Consider the following 21,748-nt stretch of genomic DNA (forward strand, 5'->3'; position numbering starts at 1 on the left):
CCAAGGAGTTTGGGTCCCTTGACAAATTCTAGAGAGCTGTTTAAAATGAAAGAACTTAATGTGAAACTTAGAAAAAGCCTGCAACACTAAGAAAAAGGACAGATTCATAGCTACTGATTTGCTCATTGAAGCTCTTCTCATTCCCACAGGGAAAGTATTTAAATATTTGCAGTAACAGCCAACAAGTGGTTAAGAAAGGGCCAGCATGAGAAGATCGGTCTCAGAATGGATGCTATGCACTACAAGCTAGAACTGTTAAAAACTTAAGTGGTGTGTCTCTTCCCCTCTGTGTTTTCAGGGAATAAGAGTTTTAATTCAGAAGATAGTAATCTTCTTGTAGGGAAAGCAGATGTTGTCAAAGTAGGAGAGTTACAAACAATATTGTGTACAGATAACTCAATTCGCATAGGAAGCAATCATTTTCACTTGTGTCTAGATAAGCAGCACCTAGTCCAACAGGTCTCTGATCCCTAATCAGGGTCGCATAGGAAGCAATCATTTTCACTTGTGTCTAGATAAGCAGCACCTAGTCCAACAGGTCTCTGATCCCTAATCAGGGCCAAAAGGTTTTTCCACAATGAATATATCCCTCTCTCCTTCAACGCCTACCAGCAGCTCACTTAGAAGTGATTGTGAATGGTTTTTTTCCTTGTCTGTTTGTGTAAGAATACAAAAATTCTTCAGTTTTTCCATTAACAGCTACAGAACTCTTAATTATTGCTTAGTCTCTCTTTAAAATGTTAATGTTTTTCATAACATCCAAATAACTTGCAGAACACGTATGAAATCACAATGGAAGGTAGAGAAGTAAATCAGATCCAACTTTGCAACACTAAGCTGTTTTTGCATTGCTTTCATAGGTAAAAGCTCAGATCCTCATCTGATTTAAATTGATGTTGTTCCATTTAATGCAACAGAACCATGCACATTTACATGAAATTGAAATTTTGTCCTGAGATTTCTGCTGCAAAGAGTAAGCCAAATGGAAAGTGAGATGAATTAGCATGTCATTCTGAAATGAACTACCTAAGCACGGCCAGACACTTAAACTATGTTCCTGAAGTTTTTTGATGGTGAAGCTTTTGCATCAGACTCTGATCTCTCTGGCACTATAGTACAGCCATTCTAAATGCAGGTGCTCTAACTGTAACCTAGACTTGGCTCTGATGCATTTTATTCTTATAATATGCCTTGAATAAACTCATTTCAGCCTGGCATACTTAACTACTCTCCCTCACCATACAATTCCAGCCATGCATTAAGATCTGATTCAGCTGTTACTAATTTTTGCTCTGGTCAGTCATGTCAACTGAAGCCAGAATTTTCTGACAATATAATCTCCTCAATTAAACAAGAAATGCTATGTTGATTTTTTTAACACTCACTTTGCATCAACATAAAAAAAGTCAAAGAAGCATATATGTGCTGCTGATTTAGACTGTATTTAATGACTTGTAGGTGCATTCTGGATCCTGCGATCTTTTGTGATGGATGTAATTTTAGGAGAATTCATAGTTATCCCTGTAGTACAACCTTCAGTAACCTTTCATTACACTAAATTACAAGTAGATGTTCTGATCTTCTTAACACTACATGTTAGCTAATTACAGATTAGCTTAAATCATTTGGATATGTGCACAGACTTCAAGAAAATTAAAAAATGTATATAAAAAGTCAGGGCCTCCAACTAAGTTTAAGATCCCTCGCATACTAAAAGTTGTACCTATCTTATCTGTGACTAGCAATACAAACAGATACATTGAACAAAAAGAGAAATGTATGAATCCTTTCCTAAAACAACAAAGAACTGAAGGAGAAAGTAATTTGGTGTCTCAACAAAGAATATCTGTGGCAAATCTATGCGGCAAATCCATGCATTAATTACACCACAGTCCTCTTGATTCTCTTTCCAGGCTTTCAAACACAAAACCATCCTTCCCACAATTTCATTCATAAATCAGCCTCTCTGAAAATCTCCAGGCATAAATAATTTATGATAATGGTACCATATCACTACATCACTACCATCAAACATTTTTGAACTGCGTTTTTCAAATTCTTTTTGAAATATCCCTGCAATTATACAAGCTGAACTACACATGGGTATGTCCCCCAGCTTTTTAAACTGTACACATCAGTGACCAAACCACTTTAGTTCCATATAGATTTAGCAGTCCTCAAAGATTTTCAGCAAATCCGCCTGCCAAATGCCTTGTAACTTCTGTTCATCTTAATATTCAAATCTTACTGAATCAAAAGCTAGTTACAATATCACAATTACAGGAACCAGTTAAATGACTGGTATTGGACTAGAGAGAGCCAGCAGTACCTAAAAGCATGGGACTTTGCTAGTGCCTTTTCAGGAATGGACACACCAAACACTTACACTTCAGTGCACAATACATAGGTAGCATTATCTCAGAACTGCCATCACAGCAGGCTGACACTGTTTTGGACACTTTAAAATACTGGTGGCTACCTATAGTCCTACTACAAGCTGACCCAAAAGCTTCATGTTCACAGAAGTACAAGAAACTGAGAGATATATTCCAGTGTTACACTGGCTGGGATGGTTCTGAAGATGGGACATTTTACTATCAACACAAGCAAATTTGGTGTCCTTGAGAGCCTGTCTTCACAAAAGGAGGCTTCAGAACAAAAGCTCTCTTGCTCTCACATTGGAAGGAAGCATTCTTCCTCAGGTAAAAGCATGCTTTCCCTTACAGCTGTCAAAATCTAGGCAGATTGGTCTAGTGACGAAATAAAAGAATGATTCTCTGAGCAGAAAACTACCAGAGACCAGGGGAAAAAGACTTCTGTCTTAAAAGTTGTACATATATATATATATATATATATATATATATATATATATATATATTTTTTTTTTTGCCAACATAGCAACAGCAACAAATTCCCTAAGGGAGTCAATGCCTGTGCCAGCAAACGGTTCTTCTGCTAATAAAACTTAAGCAAGTTCCCAAACAAAATAATCTGTCCAAGAAAAAAAAGCCATTTGTTTTTAAATCAGTAAAACTGCATCTTGCTTAGGGTGCACAACTGCACATCTGTCAGCTGGGGATGTGATTCCTTCTTCACACTCTTCTCCAACTTAAGCGTAACAGTAAAACTTCTCAGCATAAAGCAAGACTGCCTGTTCTAGTGAGCAAATGAGAAGATGAAATGTACTTATGATCAGATTCTAATCTGCTAATCTGTCGGTGTCCAGACCAGATTGTTTCGTTTACTCTTTTTTAAATTAAACACAGCCATGGTAAAAATGAGCAAACCTTTCCAACTCTTAGAAAATGAAAGCAACATGAAAGCTTTGGCAGCATCAAAGTTGATAAAAACACAGTTTCTGCAAAATAAATAATAGCCAGTGTCTCATACAGGAGAAATAAATTCAGAGTCATGAAAGAGCAGCTCATGAACACAGAAAAGACATTCAAGAAACTACAGGCTTACAGACCTATGTAAAGACAACGAAAATAACACTGACTGTGTCATCAGCATGCCCATCCGGGTTCAGAGATGTTTACTGCAAGTTTGCATTATACTGGCATTGTATATCAAAATCTCACATCCAGTCTGCCTTTTCCAAGGAAGCAAAGTGAACTACCAGAACATGAACTTTCTGTGCAAAATGGGTGCAAGTTTTCCTCAGCAATGTCTCAGAGAAAGAACTGATTTTAAATTCCCCACGGAGATTACCAAAGTCAGACAGAGGAATGCCACAGTGATGATCCACGAGCTCCTCCGACAGATCTTTCATCTATTCAGCAAAAATCTTCCTGGAAGTGTTTGGGATGCAAGCTGTATTGAGCAATTCCAAAACGGAATTCATCAGCAAATTGAAGAATTAGAGACATGCTTGGCAGAAGAGCTATCTAAAGGAAGAAATAGCTCCCGAACAGGGGTCCTAAACAGCACTACTCTCAGTGTGAAAAAATACTTCCGAAGAATCACCAACTTCCTAGAAGATAAACAATACAGCCACTGTTCCTGGGAAGCAGTTCGAATGGAAGTGAGAACATGCTTCATATTTATTGACTGCCTTATGAGGAAACACATGGCATGAAGAGGTAACATCTTTTATATTTGGTGTCTTTGCAAGATTCTGGCAATTATTCCCCTTTTTGGTAAGTCTCAAATTTTCTAACTTTGACCATTTTCAAATTCTTAATTAAGGCCTGTTGTCAAAAAAAAAACATTCAATGCTCTAAGTGAAATACGCAGAGTACTTAAGTGAAGGAGACTTGGTATCCTTAAGCATTCACCATTTTCAGTAGAAGTCAAGATCTTTAGAAACAGGTTCCCATGTATTCTCTTCTTGCACTGTAAAAATATTCTGTGGTCTTTCCACGTAATATGCCAATTGTTTAAGGACTTGAAACTGTTGTATTTGGACAGTGTATTCATTTTACTTTTGCATTACTTCACTAATGCAGAAGTAAGTCCAAGATGCAGACATACGTGAGGAAGGCAGGCCTCGCTTGAGTCTTAATTTACAAAGCATAGCAGAATCTGACGTGACACAAACCTCTTTAAACTGCCTGATAGCATACACAAACATGTAACACACAACTCAAAAATAATGGTGGGTAGAGCTTCTGAGCTTAAAAAGTCAGTTTCTAGCATTATTTTGCAAATAGACTCATTCCTATGAGATACAAACCCCATCTTTCTATATGGCATGTTCAAAAACTACAGCAAGAATTTTTTGGATATGTTGGTTCACATCAATATATAAAATAGTTGTATCTACTTTGAGTTCATAAGCAGACAAGAATAACCTGAAAATATTTATCATATGGACACAGATGCAACCAAATTTCTTCTGTTCCTCCCCCCTTCTTTTCCCTCATACAGGCAGAGCCAAGCAGTGCTTCAAGTCACTGTTTTTCCACATCAGTCTATCTGCTACTCAAGGGAACTCTGGGCCCAATACAGTTCACAAAGACTGCATGTATTTTGACATGGATTTTTCCCCACCTCAAATCTCTAAGTAACCCTGATTCCTGAAGTATATTTACCACAAATGGAACCTGTTCTATTCAAATGTAAGATGTCAGGAAGGAATTAAAATATCTATATGACTGCACGAACTGTAAGGAGTGGAAAGGGAAAAGTGGAATAATTTTGAAGGCAAAAAGTTCAATGTGCTGTGATTACTACTTACCTGAGTAGACAACCTTGACATGTTGCCCGATACGTGGACACCACAATAGTCATGTGTCTTTCTCTTAATCAAATGGAAGATATATATCAAAATCCCTTTGCACTTCGAAAAAAATGTAAAACTGCTTCTGGATGGAGCAGTCTTAACGGAAGTGTGTTAGTATTCCTGATCCCAGGAGTGCAACAACATGGTATTTACAACTGCTTAATTTTAGACATCTAAATCAGACCCACCCCATTCACTCTCACGCAATCTTTTTTTAGAGAAACAGGGGAAGGAGAATAAAGAATGGGTTTCAAACTCCTTTCCATTTCTTTCACTGTTGCACAGGCAGAATAAAAACATCAATCTTCTAAATCTGGCATGCAGTTAATTAATGAATCTTTACTTTGCTACTTTAAACACTTTGCTACTAAGTCAAGATCATAGAGATGCTTGAGGACAGCAGAGTTTAGCAGACATGTTCAAGTCTCATACAGCATTTTACCTGGAAAGGTATTATCTGCAACAACTTCATTCTGAATTTTTCTCGTAATGTTTCTGCTTTTAGTACATGATTACTGCAGGTATTTCATGTTGCCCAATTCTGGATATCCAGCTTAAGTACTTTGCTGAATTGGAGCCCATGAACTTGTGATTTCCCTATACATAAGGAATTATGTAGGCTGATGGAGGTAGATCGTATCTATCAATGTACCTACATCTATACTAGATGTATTTCTCTTTACACCACGCAAATCTGCAGTTGAATTCTTGTCTCAGAGAACTCAAGAGTCAGCACAGAGGTTAGCAGACATAACAAGACACAATGTTGCACATCCTAGACTGCACTAAATCTTTCTGGCATCAAAGGGCATTTTGGTTAGGCAATGACTGCACCGTGTAGAACAAGAGCACAGCCCTAGGCAGTGTGGTGAACATCATCTTTCTTCATCTGCCCCTGTGGGGAGGCACTTCCATGAATGTAATGCAGATATGCCTATCAGCTTATGTATGCTTTACTATCAATTGTGACTTACATTTCAGATGCAGTTTTATTTTGAAAGGGGGAAAAAGGGAGGCTGTAAAGCTATAAACTCATTGGGTGATAAATTTGGGGTATCTAGGCAAGCTTAACTGACTGGTGGAAGCTAAACATTTACAGGGAACAGGTATTTAAGAAATGTCCTCCCTAGTTTTTTGCAAACATATTTGCTTCTTCAAGAAATTAATTCTATCCTATAAAAGAAAAAAACAAGCCATTGTAGACAACACTGTGTTCACATCTCCTGTCTGGAATTCAGAGCTTACCCTCAGTGAGGGACACACAACTTTCCATTCCTGTAGAAAGAATTTCATGGCCTGAGACTGTGTCTTCTATTATTTGAAGTGGCATAACTTTAAATCTTAAAGTTCTCATCTAAGGGAGCATTTTCAGATGAAACACTGGATTTTTCTATGAAAAAAATCTAAACTACTATTGGTACATGTAACCTCTAAGATCACTATAACTAAAGGCACAAAGGAGGAAAAATATGTCTAGTCAAGTTTTTTTGAGCACTGTGGGTGTAGACCATTTCAGTGTCTCCCTATCAAGCACTTTGTATTACCATGTGATCAGATACTTCCACTCAAGAACAGGGGAAAAGACACTAAAATGAGAAAGGGAAAATGGTATTGTAAGGCTTTTAGAATTAGTACAGAGATTCTGATTCACTTAAAAGCTTCTTTTAAATGAATAACTTGGCTACATTTCAATACTTTTTAACTGGATAATTTCTCAACTATTTTCCTGGATGAAAAAAGAAAAAAGAGAAAGTCCGTATTTTGCAGGGAAGCTGAACCTTTGAAATGCTCACTGCTAGCATTTGTACTATGCTGCACTGGTCAGTGAATGGTTGGATCAATTTGCAATACAGAGTAGTGTGAGATTAAATTGATAAATTCCGGTTCTCCCAAGATGTAGAGATGGAATACGGACTATTTGACCAAGAGATAAGAAATAAAAAACAACTACATTTCATATAGCCCTCAGCCACTTTTCTTTCATTTCAGCACATTGGGAGTGCTATTCAGTCATGTGTTGGTGTGAATCCTGTCCAAAGTGTTTTAAATACCTATTCAACTTCTCATCTACTCCCTGATTTAGAGACTGCACTATTCTATCTGCTTGCATTTGTTCTAATTCTTCACAAAAATTATGATAGACATATTTTCATTTTTTGTACCCCCAAATAGTACTAAATGTAAAATTACAAAAAATCCCCACACTTCTCACTGCAGTGGGGAAAGAATCATTGTTTTTGAAGATTGGAGATGTCCTTTATCACCACATAGCTGGATACTGCACATTACCTAGCCAAAGAAATTGTTACAATCTTTCTGCACTAAAAACCTCTGCCTTTTTGTAGCATGAGTGTATATTCAATCTTCACACAAAGACAGAAAATCCATTATTTTTGTGGTTATACTGGTGTAGTAAGGAAGTGCCCTCAACAGCAGAGACACAAATATCTTAATTAAATCTGAACACAGATTTCCAAGATCAGAGAAGTCTTTAATGTTTAGACTGAAGATCCCTCTGCTCTTAAAGAGTCTGCTCCCATGAAGATATCTGACCAGCCCAATTCCCTCTCTATATTTTTTTTGGTGAGACAAAAGTTATGGTTCGCAAGATGTGATGACACAATTTAACATCACTCCTTCCTCCCTCCCCCAGTTGTTCAATCCCACACTCTTGTACTGCTGCAGCACTCACTGAACCTTTTCCTGAGCCAATACAACTCAACAGACCAACAGGAAGTGATCCAAACAAAATAAACAAACAAACAAACAAAATCTATAGTTTTGTTCCAGGGTAATCATTAAAAGTAAAGGAGGGAAGAATACCCTTCACATAGGAGAGCCGGCACAAAAGGGAAAGGGGCGGGGAGAATCAGCCACAGGGGAACAGTGACCAAACTTCCCCTCTGCCTACATCTGGTCCAAACTCCCTTAAGAGGCAGCTTCTCAGTCACTCCTTAGACCTTAAGTCATTCCTACAGTTCATTTGTGAGTCTTTTTTCTTTTGCCTCCTAATATGCTAATTATCTATCACCAAAGAAGTTTACTGCAGTAGTATGCTGCTAATTCCCTTGGAAATAATCCTAATTGTACACTAGCCAGCACTAACATTCCATTTTTTTCTTTCTCACTTCAGCTTCCTCTCCCCATCTTACCAACATAGGCCTAAGTCTCTGACTCAGAAGGGGCTGGTAAGACTCCAGCTCATCAAAGGTATCATGCAAACATCTAATCCCGGATAATCAATCCAAAATGGAAGAATGGAAGTAATACTTACAGAAATAATCTATAAACTATTCCATCTGAGATCTCAGTTTACCTGCCTCATGATAAAGATTCGAAATATTCCACAACCAAGAGTACCATGTTTTATCTATTATATTTTGAAATAATTTTTATTCCAAAGCATTCTGTGATTCATGTTTCCAGGGCATTCAGTGCTCTGTGCTTCTCTCTTAGTTTCTGCCCCAGAACACAGTTACACTCCTCTGGGATCCTGTATGATGCTGAGTACTTTGCTAGCACTTGATAAGAAAACATCTATTGTTAGAGAAATACTGTCAAAGGAGCTGAAGTGATCTGATCCAGCCACAAGTTATCACCTACTAATGTGTTCTAAGCACTACTGACTACTGCACCATTAACATGGTTGACAGCATTAAATCATGATTCCAATGTGCTTGATGCCAAACGGTATTATTCTGCACTTATCCCTGTTTACTCTTCAGCACTTTCTGGAACTCAGGATGACTTGGCTGTACCCTGTGTACCTTGTGCTTGTCTCTCTATCCTACCCTCTTCTTTGAGAGGTAGCACAGAGATGTGTGCCCAGATGGACAGTTCTCTACCCCCCCCCCCCAAAAAAGAGCTTCCTCCCTCTCTTGTGCCAGGAACTCTCTTTTTTCTTTCCCAAAGAGTACAGGAGGGAAACTGTCACAAATGCTGGTCCACTCAAAAGGGTCTGCAGATCTTAAAAGAAGATGTTTTGGATGGTGGGAGAAGAGGAAGCAGTTCCCCATCTACCCACTGCAGAGTACTTGGGCTATAAAACTCCCCAGTCTGGGAAGAATCAGGTCCAGAAAATTTCCTCCCATTTCTCCCTTTATAAGCAGTTACAGTATCCTTCATTATACATAAATTATACCTATGTGTAAAGGCCCAATGAAATGGCTTGGGAGAATATAAATAATCCCGCAATGAGCAATCATTGCAATCTGAGCAGGGGTGGGAAGAATCCTCATCCACTCTTTATCTCCCTGATAATCATGAGACAAGAGACCTGTTCTTGCTGTGACTGTGTTCAAGACACACCTTAGCATCATTCGGAACATGCTGTTTAGGAGAGCTGCCCAGACCAGACCAGAAACAGACTGATCTGACCACCACGCTGGAGCAAGAAGGCTTTTACATCTTCAAATGCCATCTGGGAATCTTGCCAGAAGAAAAGATACCTGCTGGTCAGGAGCCCTGCCAGCTGGGACTCTTCCACATTTGCACTGCAGCTGTCCCCTTTTAAATCAGCAGTGGATACCTGTAAGTCCCTGCACCAGCAAGCCCTTCCTTTGCACCAACTCTGGCCTGAGTGCCACCTTGACTCTGTTAAAAACAGGAAGATGTATGGATATTAAAACAGGCAATCATGAAGAATAACAGCATCACTGTCACATGTGGAGTTATGAAAATAATTCTAACTTTTAACTTTAATCTGCTGGTTAGGATGGGGAAAGAAATAAGGGAATGGATGCATATGTAGCCTTTTTAGCTTAACAGAGCACTGATCTGGAAGAGGTAGTGCTGAACACTATTTTTGTGCAAATGTTTGACTAGGGAAGTTCTTCCTCTCTAGTCCTGCAACTGCCTATTTTCAAATAAAACTGATGAATGAACGTGCTGCTCTGGTAGTAGGCCCAAAGACAGAGGGTCAAAACTCAGCAGCTACTCATTTCTCTGTAATCCATCTTGGATCAGACTCTGAGAGTCCAGCTGTCAGGTTGTTGCTGCATGATGATGCAATGCAAAGACTTGCAAAGATTTCAAATCCTGTGTTCCATTAGTGGGCAGAAAAGTTTAATATAAACCATTTTTCAGGGAACAGGCTTCTTTGCAAACTAAAAGCAAAATCTAGCACACGGAGCCTGTCTCTCCATGACGAAAAGATCTGGCAGGTCAGCTGCATGGCAGGCTGTCTGAAGCACTAACTTCAGCCCTAACCTCATAAGAACTTTTGTGCAATAGCCATTTTTTAAAGAGCTGTGCCTCAGGGTTGCCAGGCCACACAACAAACAGGTCATAAACTCCCAGACCGTAGTGCTGAGGCTTCCTTCTCTTTGCTCACTGCAGGCAGTACAGGACCAGCAAGTAGGGCTCTACAGCTCACCTCACTCTTTCAGAGCATGGTGCAGAAAGGCAGTAGGATAAGCCTACTTAGGAAGGGGAGAGCAGACTGGGGTTAAATGGAGGTGGAGGGAGGAAAAAGATAACTTAACCCCGAATCTGATTATCATCTGCCTCTTCCTGCCTCTCTTTAACCTGTTTGTGCGCCTCCCCACCTGCTGCCCGACCGCAGGAGCCCCTGTCACCCTGTACAGGGCTGACACAGCAACATCCAAGGCTTGATCTCACTGGCTTCCAGGCATCCATCGTGCAGCTGCAGGTCCGCATAGCCAGCAGCTCCTTTAGTAAGGCCAAGCAACCCCCCGAGAAAACTCCGGAGGAAAACACGGCCTGACCTAAGTTTTGGAGAGAGGGTGGGAGTGGGTGGGGAAAAAAAAGGCCCCCTAGGAAAACGCACCTCTCCACAGGCTTCGTGTCCCAGCTGGCCGCGGTACCGCGCGGCGCCGCGGGCAGCAGGGAGCCACCGCCCGCCCTGGCCTCAGCAGCTCTTGCCCCGCCGCCTCCCGACGGCGGCGGAGACGAAGCCGGTCCCGGCGTCAGCAGGTGCCAGCCGCCCTCGCCCCGCCGAGGGGGGCACATCCACTGGAGCCGGGGGCTGGGCTATGCCGGAGCGCCTCTGTCCCGGCGACAAGTTTGCGGAGCGCCAGGTGGGGAAGGGGAGAGGCGGCGCGGCGACGGGCCCACCTCCCCCTCAGGGGCCGGCCGGCCGGCCCCCGCGCCGCCCCGCGGCCGCCTTACCTCAGCCGCCCCGCCGGGCGCCTGCCTCTCCGCGCAGCCGGAGCAAGCGGCAACGAAACTCAGCGCGGCTTCGCAACGCAGTCGGCGCCGAGGAGCATCTAGCAAGGCCCCGGCCCGCCCCGGCCGCAGCGCAGCGCAGCGCCGCGCGGCGCGGCGCGGCGTCACCTGCGGGGCCGCCGCGGCCGGGGCCGGCCCCCGTCGGGCGCGGGGCGCAGCGCCGCCCACTCGGCGCGCCGGCCGACACGGCGGCCGTAAGAGCGAAAGGTCGTGCGCAAATCTCACCTGGAGGGCTGTGCCCGCACCGGGTGACGAGCGTGCCTGGTGGCCAGCCCAGCAGGCTGGACGGGAGAGGTTGCGTCAGCACACGGGACAGGGCAGCCAGGAGGCAACACTGCGGACGCAAGTGTAGGCATTAGGGCTGGATGACGTGAGGCTGCACGCTTGGGATGCTTGCGTCTAACAGGGTTGGGTTGAGACCCCAGGCAGCGCTGCATTGCTGAGTGGGGCTTGTGCACTGATTTTCCCCCAGTTTTAGGAATACAGCCACCTCCTGTGTTAGGACAATTCACAGTTCACTCCAAATATCTTTGTTTATTCACAGCAGAAGAAAAGAGGTTTCTTTCTCTGTCTTTGAAACACCATTTCTTAAAGGCTTTAAAACAAAGTACCTTAAATTTTCCTTTCTTCCTGTCCAGAGGACACATAGGCATGACAAAGTGAAACCAGCACAAATTCTGCCAGTCAGAAACTCTCAGCTCCAAAACATCAGACAGTGCTGTTGGGCTGTCAGGACTGGAGAGGGAGGGTGTAGCGGGAAGATGCCTAATGTTTACAGTCCTTAGCAAAACTCAGTGAGAAACCTCTCTCAGTTTAAACAACGAATACAGAGCTTTGGTTGGTTATCGGACCTATAAAAATCTTAAACTCCAGAACCTTCTTACAGGGCTCTCTGTTTATAAAACAAAATACTTTGGATTAGCTTGCACACCAAAGTGGTTATCATTTTACCCACATCAGTATAGACTCAAGGTCAGTCTCCTTCCTCCAGACGCTAGAATATGATAAATAATTGTGTTCACATTGTTTTTATTTGAGATAAAGGGATCTGGGGTTTATTTAATCCCTGGAGTTTATGGGACTAGGCTATCTAATACATAACCATTCATATAGCTAAATCCACTTTCCAGTTACATTGATTTGATTGTCTTGGTAGGAAAAAAACCCATATTCTCCCAAGTATGTGCAGCTTTGCTTTTCATGCCAACAAAGACCTCAGGGTTTTATTCTTTCACATCTGTCCATGTTTTTCAATGGAAAAGACTCATGGAATTGACAAAGACAAAGGAGAGGGGAAAACAGAGGCGCATAAAGCAGAGATCTGTTTCAGTGCCACCTAACTTAAATTAGAATACTTGTGTGTCAAACTTCAAGTGAAAAAACTTCAAAACCAAAAGAAATGTTTGCTGAGCTGTAGAAATCTTAACAAGAAACCCAAGATTGAATGAATAAAACCCCAATCCCCCTATTTTTCAAACCGCAGAAACTCACTAGCAACTGTACAGTTTTTATGAAGATGCTAGAAAAGACCCATGCAAAACTGAAAGTGTTCTTTGTCCAGAGAACAGAAATAGCACAGCAAGCATTGACAAGTGACCCTGAGAACTGGCCAGTCCCTCTTTCAGAGGAATCATTGCTAAGAAGGGATAGGAAGAGCCCTATCTGCCCACTCCACAGATTTGCATAAGATTGTAACAAATCAGCAAGATTTGTTAAGGTTCATGTTGCTTCCCAGCCCTGAATGACAAAGGAAAATGGTCTCTCTTTTTCTCCTCTTGTACCTTTCTCTCCTTTGTGCCCCATCCCTACCATGGCAGAAGGGCGCAAGTGCTGCTTCTGACTCTCCACTGATGGGTGATGCTCCATTATGGCAGAGGCAAAGCAGATTCTGAATTCAACAGGCCTAAGTGAAAGGCTTGAATTTGTGGCCTTTTAAGCGAGAGCTGTGCTTCGGAGCTAGCTGCTACCAAATCAGAAGAAAACATCTGAACAGGGAACTAGGGAGCTGCCAACAGTTTGTGACTGAGGGCAGGTACCTCATTGCTACTGATTAACTGTTCTTTCCAAGAACATGCTCATACAGATATTGGAAGCAGCCCTTGTGCCTTCACAAATGCAACAAGAACAGCATGAGTGCGAATGGACCCTTTTTAAAACTACTCAAGTTTTAGCATAGCAGCCCTCAGGTGTTTCCCATAGACCTATCTGAAGGAGTAGTAATAGGAATATTTTAATTCTGATACCAGCATAAGCAGATTTAAATCACTAGTAGAACCACTTTTTTTAGTCCCTGATCAATTCCCTGCATTCAGCCAGGGATTCAATCCTTTCTTCATCCCAAGCTGCAGCCTGGTTTGGTGTTGTCATTACTGTCTCTATCATCCTATATCCCTGTGTGGGAATTTGAAGACAGTAGAATAAGTGTACAGCAAATTTCTGCAATCAGACTCCTAAGAAGGACCAGGAAAAAAAGAGAAACTGCCACACTCAAAACTTATTTTTCTAAAGAGAGATAATTATTTCCTAAAGTATTTGGAAAGACTTGAACATAATACTGGAACAATCCCAGGTCAAAACTTAGCAACTTTGACTCATCTAAAAGACACAAAATAATTTTCAGGCAAGTTTTCTGTTAAAAATAACAGAACTAGTTACACAAACTGTAGCCTTCCCATTGCCTGGTATCCCAAACAGTTTAAAAATGTATCCTGCTAAATCCAGTGCTGAAAGATATTCTAGAAATACAGTAGGTTAGACTGACAAGATTAGTTTTATTATATGCATTCAAGCAGGAAAGACAGTGTCTCTGAGTACAGCATCCTCTCTCCTGTGCTCCGCAGTCATTAAAGCATATTCTGCAAGCTTTATCTACAAACTGACAGCTTTGCTTAAAAAGAAATTGATTTTGGTGACAAACTAAAGCCCAGAAAGGATACAATTCAGATACAGCTCTTTCCTTGAATTCAATCTATGACCACTTTGTTCTTTGCTAATCAACACAAATTGCTAGAGCTGTTAGTGTACTCCAGCAAGAGTGAGAGGTGAAAGGGGAAAAGTGCTTAAAAGCACTCCAAAGACAGCCGACCTTCCAAATGGGAAAGTGTGTGCATCTTCCTTCTGTTCAGCTATAGGGTACAGTGGAACATGGCCCCACGGCCAGACTTACCACCATGCTCCAAATAAATTCTTCCTTTCACCCCTGAGAGAGAAGCCAGAGACTTCTTAATCTATTTACTTCAGCAGAATTTACCCAGGAATCGATTTGGTCATGTATGCCATATTATTGTTGGCACATACAGCAAAGATGCTGAAGTCGAGGGTCTTTCCTCTTTCTACTACATGCCAAAGTAATAAATGAACAGGTCTTAAGATTAATTTTTGTCACTACTAGCAATCTGGAATGCAATTTAATTCAGCATCAAATTGCTGAGGACTGCTGTTCCACTGCTGGGAACCCAGAACAGAGAAAGACACATGGGGCAGATCACTGTGGTGCTGTAATAATTCTTTTCAAAGTTAATTTCTGACTTTTTTATTTTTTCTCATTTTCTACACTAAGGGACATATCCTTTGAAGAAGGAATGCTTAGTCTGCAGAGAAAGAATTCCCTGAGAAGGACTGATGTTATTCCAGATTCTACTCCTCTTAAAAACAGAAGACTTCTGTCTCTTGTGTAGCATTGATATTGTCCCACAACAAAAGGGCAATTTTACATAACAGTTATGGTGGATAACAGTGGGCTCAGGAACCCTTTTTCTCCTCCTGCCCCATTATGATAGGAAATCATCCTGGATATTTGACAAGGTTCAGTCAGATTAGAGATGACTGTCTTGTCCAAACGATGCATTTTCTTCTACATGCAAACACAAAAACTGTCCTACGATGTTGTGAAATGTGAGGAGGGTCAGAACTCTGATAGAGATCTCCAGAGTGGCCCTTACAACAGATGATCACATTGTAAGGCCTAAAATCAGCAGAAGTGTTCCCATGATTTCGATAGGCTTTGGATCAGGTCCAGCCATGGCTTTCCTTCCAGTAAAGGAAATAAATAGAGCAGTTTCTATGAAAATATGGTAATGTTTAGAGAATGATAGTCATGTACAGGGAACAGCAAGCAAAGTCTAGTTACAGATTAGAAAAAATGAAACTTGTTTTCATCTAATAATAGTACTTAGTTCAACATACATTGTGTTGAGTGAAAGGACATTTTTATTACATTTTCAACCTGGGTATTGTGTACAATATTTGAAGTATACTTATGTTACTAATTATGATTACTGTCAGCAGCTGACCAATAAGCACACGCAGACAGCACAACATTCTGAGCCAACCTACAGACCTTTCGGTAACTGGAAGAAAGAATGAACCACTGTAGTCCCCAGTTTGATTTCACACATATACAAAGCTGGAACACCACATCAATACTAGCCAGATAACTATTTAAAAACATGCATAAGCATGCCTAGGGCCTAGCTATGTTAAAGTAACTGGAGACCAGTGTAGGCAAAAGAGAAAAGGGCAGAGCTCTCTTGCTCTCCCCAGGCAACCAAATCTGCTTTAGTTGCAAACAGTTTAAGATAGCAGGAGCAACCTGTCATGCTGTTGTTCTGCTTCGTGTTAGTTGTGCTGGGATTCTCTTAAAAACAAAACCTGCAAGTGGAAAAGTGTACAAGGGTTAATTTCCTATGGCTTGTTCCCATCTGGATTTTTTGGATCTGATATGAACTGTCATTTTTGATATTCCCATATTATGCTGTATAACTGCCTACTGATCCAGAATATTCCTGTGTCTGTAATCACAGATTGTGATTTCACATCTTTAAACTCTAGGAGGTCAATATGGGACAGCAGTTTTTGCCCACCAAGTTTCATAATGATTTCCTGATTCACATATGGTCCCTTAAGCCTCCCTGTATCTTCTGGGTACCAAAGAGGTGTGTCTTTTAAATCCATTCTAACTGTAAAGCCAGTCATGTCTTCATTGTCTCATGAAGACTTTGAAGTGAGTCAGCCCATGACAAAACATTTTTTTACTGGCACCTCAAAAGGAAAGAGATAGGATGCAGTATCTGAAGCACCTTAGGAGTGATTTCCCTCCCTTCTGGAGTCCATAGAAGTCTGAGGTGACCTGAGACAAACGGGAAACCAGCCTGTGAAATCCCAACTCCACTTCCCATGGAGAAGGAGAAAACAAAGGAAGGACTGAACTACATCTGAAAATGTTGCTATTCATTTTACTTTTACATCAAAGACAAAGCTTTCTTAGCATATTTTTCCAAGTATTTGTCATTTTGGGGTGTTTCTGCTTTTATATGCATTATTTAACTTTAATGAATTGCATGAAGTGGAAAATGCTTCCAGTACAACTGCTGTGGTCCAGCTAGTTTTGTGATCATTGTATTTTAGTGGGGTCCAAAACTGCAAGCAGAAACATGCAAGCATTCAGAATACCTGAGATTAAAGAAGGAAGAAATATCTCCTGGCCATTTTGGCTCTTCAGCAAGTCAAGTTGCCACTTCCACAGGCCATAACACTCCTTGTCTAAAACCAGATAATACAGAAAGTCAGAAATGTCTTTGCAAACTTTGACATCAAAGAGAAAAAAAAACCTAAGAGAAGATGCTTCCAACTTTTATGATTCAGCACTTCCTGCACAGAAAATATAGGACAAATACATTAATCTCAATTCAAATGGCTTTTGCAAAGATTTGTTTATCTATTTTTGTTTGGTTTTATATCCATGCAACCAAAATATTCTAAAAATCTAAATTCTGCTATATTTTTCTCATGCATTTTTCATATGCTGATCCTTTGACTTGTAATTGTTTTACAAATATGTTTACATTAATTCATAGTTCTCATTTCACTGCTTCTTCCCTTCCCTTCCCTTCCCTTCCCTTCCCTTCCCTTCCCTTCCCTTCCCTTCCCTTCCCTTCCCTTCCCTTCCCTTCCCTTCCCTTCCCTTCCCTTCCCTTCCCTTCCCTTCCCTTCCCTACCCTTCCCTACCCTTCCCTACCCTTCCCTACCCTTCCCTACCCTACCCTACCCTACCCTACCCTACCCTTCCCTTCCCTTCCCTACCCTACCCTACCCTACCCTACCCTACCCTACCCTACCATTATGGCCACAAAAGTGAACAGAGAAGCTGGATATTTGAAACTGATTTGATTTTGATAGACTTAAATAGATCTTAAAGTGACCTTACAGTAGAAAGATTTAAATGAGACTGTATGAGTTCTTTTGCTATACAGTTAGCAAGGCTCTGTGCTTATCAGAAAGAAACATTGCAGTCCTGGGGAGAGAGCCTGGGAAAGACTCAGCTTGGTCTTTGGCCCCCTGCTAACTGAATAAGGATCAGCAGTATGGAAATATTAAAGGTTTGCACTGTTGGTGTTGGGGGTCCAAATCTCAAATCCTATCATTAGCTGATCATTAATTAATGACATTTTTGCATCATCTAGGTTATGAAATACTGTGCTGTAGATATACCATCCGGAGCAAAGCCTGGATTCTTACTGACAAATCATGGCTTGGCTCAAACTGACTTTTGGGCATTTCTGTGGTTGGGACAAAAAGGCAGCTGTTTACTAAATAAAGTATTTTTGTTTCAAGAGTTTTTTCTGCCACCCTTTAACCCAGAACACTCTTAGGAACAGTTATCACTTACATAATCCCAAGAAAAGTTACCAAAAGCAAAATATCTCCTTCAGAGAAATCACTTATTAAAGCAAACCAGTATTCAAACATAGCAGATTTTGAATAGTGTCTGTTCTTTAGCTGGCTTCAGGCAGCTGGGCACAAGCACTTAACACTGATTACTGAGGATGACCTTTTATCTCTGAAGCTGCCTGCCTGTAGAGTCATTTGTACCCATTAAAGCAATTTCTTAACAGGAAAAGAAATGCTAACAACCCAGAACATAAAAAAGCTGTCTAAAACCCACACTATCCAGCTGACACTAAAGTCCCAAGAACTGTTTTCTCAGATATACTGCATACACCAAGCCAGAGAAGCTGCCATGGTGCAAGCAAAGTCCTTCCAGCTTGTGGTAGCTGGCATTTAACTCACTCCTGACTCAGAAATCTTGAAAATACATAGATCTTTCCCTTCTTTCTCTTTCTTCCCTTCACTTATGCCCCACCGCATCCCAAAGCCAAACAGATTTCAAACATGAAACACTAAAAATACGGTGGTGCTGAAGTCTGTGTCCCTATGTCAACAAATAAAAATATAACCAACCTTCTGCACTGTTCAACATTACCAAAATGGTCTCAGTATAGAAACCAGATGGGTCTTGCCTTTGCTGGAAAAAAAAATGCTGTTTCAATAATGGCTTTATTTTTCTCTATAAGAGAGATTTAAAATGCAGAATAGTCAGCATTCCACAGTTCCTGCTCACAGGCAAGTGTGAGATGACTGCAAGACACCTTGCTTCATTTGTATTGTAATAGTTTTCTAATGAGAAACCAAATTTCTGAAAACTGGAGACACTGCAGCACACAAAGCCCTTAGAGAAGAACCTTGTAAAACCACATGGAATTGGAAGTGGAATTAAATAAAGCTGTACCAGAAACTATCAGAAACCTACAGTGATGAACAGAGTAATTAGTTCTTTTCTGTAAGCTGTTTCAAATAAATTATGAAAAGTATTTGGCTGTCATCAGTAATCCCTTATCTGCTACATTTCATTATTTTTTCCAGGATTTCATCCAGTGTTTACTGATATCAAAAGATGTTTTTCAGTCCACTTCAATAGGCTCTGACCAAGCCATATGTCTTTACAAACATTTGGATACATTAGAATAGTCTTAAAAAATCTTTCCTAATAAAGCATGTACAGAAATACATACTGAGGCATGTTTCTGCCTGCCTTTTTGTTGCATGCTGCATCAATTTTCTGCTAGATATGAAAAAGTTGCTTAAATTCTGTGATTAGCTGTGAAGGAGGAGGAGGAAAAAGGAATCAGAGAGATGCATTTCAGCAATCTTCTACCACTACAGAGGAAAGCATACTAATCCTAACCAGATGTGGAGGAAAACCAAGATGCACATAAAATACAGTTACTCCTATAATGTTCATTTGGTTTCTGGCATTCTGATTTTCTTTTCTGTTTTAATGCTGATAAGTCAACTGCATTCACAATAAAAACATACCATTTTTCTAACCAGAGGCACAGGTCTCTAAACACTTTTATTTCCACTCCACTTCATGCTATTTTTGAATGTAAATTTCTTCTCTTCTTTGGAAACTTCTGCAGATTTATTCTTTCCTTTAGCCCGTCTTCTTTCCCCATTTTTTTCCATTCTATTATCCTTCCTCCCTTTTTGTTTGTTTTTCCACTCATGCCCATTACTTACTGTCAGTTGCCTGCTCAGAAGGCAGTTCACAAACACAAATATTATCTGTAAAACAAATATTGATACATCTGAACATCCGAAACACATCTGCAGTACTGTGTCAGTTTATACCAGGTGCGCTGCCCTATAATCATTGTCCTAGTCATTGCTGCTCACTGTGTTTTGGTCCATCTCATGGAGCAGTCCTGGACTACGTAAAATGGATTACTTCCCATCAAACTGAACTGGAAGATGTATTCCTACTGCTAGTGAGCAGTTACTGTATAGAACCAGGCTAAAGCTTGCCTGAAGTAAAACTCCTAAAACACACGCAATGTGGATGTTAGGTCCTCACTACCAATTGTTTTGCTCTATAAATCCACTCCTACGGCATTTCGCTAAGTGCTAACATGACAACAAAAAAACAGGTATGTGTTTGACTATTCATACATCCACACAGTCTGTTCTGTGTCCTATGAATGCATTCTCTGATTTTCATCTTGGTACTATATTTGCCATACAGCGTTTTCACTTTCTTAGCATTCCTTTGGACCTCCCACTCATTGGGCTTCTCAGCATACTGCCGACAGCCTCTCTCTGCCTCCCTGTGCTCTGCCTTCTCCAACATCCTACCATTCTCTATCCTCCCTTTTCCAGAAGGCTTAGGCTCTGTTCCCCTGAACTCCATAATTAAGACATTTTATCTTCCTCCTTGGGAAGAATTTCATGTCAAACCACCCAAAGTCCTCCTGCTTCCACCCAAATCCTTTGTTTGCACTAGAGTGAACCCTGCCCTTTCAGAACAGCCATAACCGCACAATTTGTTTTTGCTGTGTCATTATGCTGTTCTTTCCAGGTACTTCCTCAAAATATTCAATGAATTCTCTGTGCAAACAGAGAATATTTGAAATCCCACCAGCCATTCTTCTATTGGTTCAATCACGGACTCCGCCAACTGCAGCACGGCTCTTCCCAGTAGCTGCCTGCTAAGAGACAGGAGGTCTCTGTGAACCACGCAAAGAAGCCCACAGAACAGCACTGTAACCTCTGGCATGTCAGGCTATCTAAAAGCTTCCTTTCCGCAGTCAAAAGGACTATCTTTCATTATACAGTAGAATAACACCATCATGTGCTTCAGGAAAAAAGTAGTCCTGACTGGGTTTAAAAACAGACATACTTTAGTCTCTATGCAGTCGGGCTGTCTGTATTTCAGGCAAAGGGCTTCAAGTGAAAAACATTCAATTCTTCTCTATTTAAACTGTTGCAAGTCTGCAGGGTGGTTTCTCCTCTCCACATGAAACCTTGTCAGCCCCTCACACAAAAGGCAGAATCCAAATAACAGGGACTGGGGGAAGGTGATCCAGGTTCCAGTCCCACTCCACTACTTTAGGTAAGCCAACTTTAGATAGGGGCTTGGGGACCAAAACTGTTGCCTCTTAAATTCTTTCTTTAGCCTCCTGAAAAATTACTTATTTTCTCTCCCTCTGTGCTAGGCTCCATTGTCTTTTTTTAAGTGCTTTTCACAGTCTTGCACAGAACCAAAAGCCAGTGTCAGAAGTTCAATGAACAGCTGAGGCTGTGGGAAGCACCTGCCCCCTTGCTCAGACAGGACCACACCTGCAGCTTTCAGAAATGGAGGGTAAACTCTATTTCAAAACTGGCATTATTAGATTCCTCACTGATTCAGGCCTGTGCAGTAGTGTGCTAATGTGGCTTCAACTTTGGTAGCTCTTGGCAGTTCAAGCCTAGCCTCAAAATTGCTGTAAACTTCCAAAACTCCAAACTTAATAGAAGGGTCATTCAGAATCCAATACCCATACTTTTTGGTGCCTATCCCAACTCACTGATTTTGTAATATGTTTCATTACTAATCATCAGAAATTAACAAACACAATTAGACTAAAAATGAGAGTTTTGAGCAAAATGAAAGCCACTTCTGGTACCCAATTTGTGAATTTAGTCTCTCAAATAAAATTACTTTCAGATAAAGCATAACAAAGT

The 21,748-nt window shown here is 41.0% G+C and overlaps 1 protein-coding gene across 8 annotated transcripts in view; it reads right to left on the reverse strand.

The window, feature by feature from the left end:
• The window catches only part of MOB3B (MOB kinase activator 3B), a 92,621-nt gene extending 80,840 nt beyond the window's left edge, over positions 1-11,781 (reverse strand). For 6 of the 8 annotated variants that reach the window (XM_064501201.1, XM_064501196.1, XM_026104851.2 and 3 more), the window contains exon 1: positions 11,354-11,627. The gene's annotated coding sequence lies outside the window, so the exon portion shown is untranslated. The other 2 variants (XM_064501197.1, XM_064501198.1) reach the window with 2 other exon arrangements.
• Between the last annotated feature and the right edge of the window lie 9,967 nt (positions 11,782-21,748).

Source organism: Dromaius novaehollandiae, chromosome Z, assembly GCF_036370855.1.
Source record: "Dromaius novaehollandiae isolate bDroNov1 chromosome Z, bDroNov1.hap1, whole genome shotgun sequence".
Taxonomy (NCBI): domain Eukaryota; kingdom Metazoa; phylum Chordata; class Aves; order Casuariiformes; family Dromaiidae; genus Dromaius; species Dromaius novaehollandiae.